Raw genomic sequence first — 3,936 nt, 5'->3', positions numbered from 1 at the left:
TCTGAGTCATGTCCCCAGAAGCAGTCACCTACTCCTCCTACTCATAAGAACATTCTGGTGTTATTAAATGTCAGCTGCAGATATACATCTGGCTATGAATCAGCCAAGGAGAAAACAGACACTGTGAACTGGGTTGCTGCTGGTGTTTGTGCTTCCTGGAAATGGCTGGCAGAGTTCAGGGACTAGAACTGGTATCAAATTATCTGGGAGCATTGTTATTTTTTTTTAAAAAAAAAAAAAGATGTGAGCAAAATGGGACTTGTCTCGCATAGAAAGCTAGGAGTGGGACACAAAGGAGTAGGATTATAGAGATTGAAATAGCCCAAATTAGAAATTATGTATGTATATCAAGGGAAAGATTAGCAAATGCTTCCAAATAATTTATTGAATCCCCTAAAAGATACAAAAATGACAGTTTCAGAAGAAAGCAGTAATGAACTTCACTTAGTTTAATAAAGGGTAAATATTATTTAATTCCTGTTTTATTCCTAGCAGAGTAAAGAACTCCTCAATGCCCGTCCTTTACCTCCATTGTAATGCAGTACCATTCACTTCATCCTTTTACTTAGAAGCATGCCAAATCATACTCCATTACCCAAATGCACTGGTGAGGGATGACAATTATAAGCTTTTAATCACCCATCAGCTTTATTCTAAAAGGTCTCTTAAAGGAACAAGAGGCACAAAATTTTTCCATAGAATCACTGCAGAGAAAGAGACATTTCTGAAACTGAAAATGTCAACCAATTCCTTCTTCCAGAGAGAGCTTCTGGGCCAAGTATCCAAATTCTTGTGATACAGATAGACTCTAATATGAGAATAATTAACATAATACATTCAAGGATCATCAGTATCTGAATGGTAGCCAAGAGAAAAAGTCAACCGTAGACCAATTAGCAATCCCTATGAGATTGTAGCCAAAAAATGCTCCCCCACTCCAGCCAGTATACTTCAGTTGCCCATGTGGAAGTTCTTGTTGAAGTTCAAGTTGCTTCTGTCTCTTAGAAAAGGCTGGTCACTGTGATGCATAGCTGGTTACTATAATGCATATTGTAAGAACCAACCAAAGACACCCAAATACTCTACCTCTGTACCTCCACCTTTAGCAACCTGTAAAAACCCTCTTTCCCTGAGCCTTTGGGTCCTGACATTTTGAGGAACAGTTTATTTCTTGTCAGTGCCCGTCCCATGTTAAATAAATTTGGCTCCAAATCCTGGATGTCATTTCAGTGTTTTTGTTGCTGTAGCAAAATCAGACTATATTCAAGCAACAACATAATGCAAATATTCTGTGTTAACATAGTTATCTGGGGAGTTTGTTAATAATTCATAAACAGTGTGTCTGTTTGCTGTTGCATCTGGTACAACAGCCAGGAAGACTGACCATGCTGGCCTCTTTGGTCATCAGTTGTGGCCCTCACAAATCAAGCAAGGACTTCTCCAGGTCCCAGTGGGAAGGCACGCTCAGAGATTTCTCAAGTCTCCTTGGAGATCTGGAAGAGGATTCTTATCTTCCCATTTCAATAGTCCACATTAGAACCCAAAAGGAGGAGGTCTATTCTGATCTAGTTATCAGATAAGGTAAGTCCCCTGGGGGCACCCCAATTAGTCTGTCTGTTAGTCTTGCTCAGCTTGCACAAGAAAATTTGATCACATCTCATTAGTTATGATTACCGTCAAGTGAAGGGTGTTGGAATATTTAACCTCTGAATGCCTGTGAGTGAGTAGAACAGATAGCATAAGCAACAGATTACTCCATCTGTGCACCAAGACTGGAAAACACTGGTCACAGTGACTGATTGGGCCCTCACATGTGGTTCGGTGACAATTGACATATGGCATAATGGAGGCTTTAAGCCCTCTTTAGCTAAGTTGTGCCTAAGTCCCTGCAAGGAGCATGGTCAGCTGTACATTTGAATGGTTTCTCTCTGAAGTACACCCACTCTTTGTCTGTTGCACTATCTTTCAAGGGACACACATAGGGAGTCAGAGATGGGAAATAATTAGTAAAAACCCATAGCTCTCACTGCAAGAAAAAGGGTTTTTCTGAGATTATGGAGTTAAAAATGAAGCCAAAACACTTAAAGAAAAAAAAAAGAGGACCATTCTTCCTGAGAATTCTGCCTTGGCATTCTCATTGGCTGCCACAGTGGCTGCCAACAGCTACAGCTTCACTCCCTGCTTCCAATTTGTCTACTTGTAGCCAATTGTACTATTTCTAACTATATATTGCCTACATTTGACCACAGAAGCTCTCATTCCAGAGCCTTCTACTTCCTTTCTTTGTCATATGATATCATCTAATACCCACCTAAGATGACTGTCAGCAATTCTGTCTGAGTTTCACATTTTGAGGAAAAATTGGACTGTCACCCTTGACAAATGGGTTTCCATGGCCTTTCCCAAAAGTCTCCTCACCTAATCAAAGCAACCCACTTGAGTGCATCTCAAAACATCAAAGAGGAAGGCAAAAATTCCTCGACTCCTGTTACCCAGAAACCTGATCTGATAGACAACCATATCCTCTGGCTAAAGATAAAGGTTATGGATACTAAAAAATAAATGTCCCTTCAGCTTAAAAGACTGTTCAAAAGCTTCAACCTGGATCAAATGACAACCCCATTGTGGCAACTGACCTAAGAGGGCTCCTCAGACCTCACAGCCTAAGACTGATGGAAGACCTATGCCTTAGGAGCCAACCACTGTGTTCACTGCAAACAGTTTGTACACAGGAAAGACCAATGCTCTCTCTGTCTGCAAGACACAAAAGGCACGACTATGCAGGCCCACCTCAATCTGAACCTCTCCTCATCCTGTTAGGTCTGGATGGGTAAGACAGACCAGGGTCTATCAAACTTGGCCCCTGAGATCCCATGGTCATTACAAAAATTGCAAACAAACCTATAACTTTACTGGTAGACAATGGAATAGAACTCTCTGTCTTCAAAAGTTACCTCTATCAAAAAGTAACCATCAGCAGGGCAACTGGGGCTATTGCCTCTCACCTTTCTGCCAGGCACAAACTTGCAGCCTGGGAGGACATCTCATCAAACATCGAGCCATCTGTACCTTTTCTCCAAGACACACACCTGTCCTGCCTGTAAAGCCTGTTCTGAAAACTCTCCTCCCAGAGGTATGGGCCACTGACTCACCTTAAGACCTGGCCATCAACCATGCCACCTCACTTTGAAAAGATATCTTTCTCTTATGAGTTGCTCCCATAAACCTCTTCAATTGGGAAGATCTTGCGACAAGACACAACTCACTTAGACTCAACTTTCACAAAGGGTTAAAAGGTGTCCCACTGTTTAAGGGGAGGTCCTAAGAACATATCTGGCCAAATTCCCATAACCTCCTCTCTGGGACAGCCCATTTCTCTGTCCCATCCAGAACAACCTCCACCTGTATTATTATATATGAAATATACCTCTCCTGCCTACAAAAAAAAAAAAAAAAAAAAAAAACAGTGGAGAATATTTCCCAGTTCAAGATCTCTGAGCTGTCAATTCCACCTCAGTCTTCTTCCACCTACAGCCTGCTGGAACATCTGCCTGGACCTAAATAATGCCTTTTTCTGCCTTCAATTGGCTCCTGTCAGCAAGGTCCTCTTCACCCTTAAATAAAAAGACCTCAGTTCTGGACTCAAAAGTCAACTCACCTCGACTCAACCTCCCAGAAGTTCAAAAACTTGTTTACCCTCTCTGGAGAAGCCCTCACAGCTGACCTCGCTAGTTTTCCAGCACAAAATATCACTACACTTCTGATTAATGACACCCAAGCTGTCTACTGGAAAGGCACGAAAGCTCTACTGCAATATCAGGCAGAAACTGTATATGAGAAAGAAACTCCACAAATTTCTTGGAACTGTTGGCTTCTATAGAATATTAATCCTTGAGTTCATAAAAATAATGATTACTCAGACTATCAGCGCTTGGG

Source organism: Cavia porcellus, unplaced genomic scaffold, assembly GCF_034190915.1.
Source record: "Cavia porcellus strain 051 isolate PalLab524CR breed Dunkin Hartley unplaced genomic scaffold, mCavPor4.1 scaffold_33, whole genome shotgun sequence".
NCBI classification, from domain to species: domain Eukaryota; kingdom Metazoa; phylum Chordata; class Mammalia; order Rodentia; family Caviidae; genus Cavia; species Cavia porcellus.
This window is presented reverse-complemented; position numbering follows the sequence as displayed.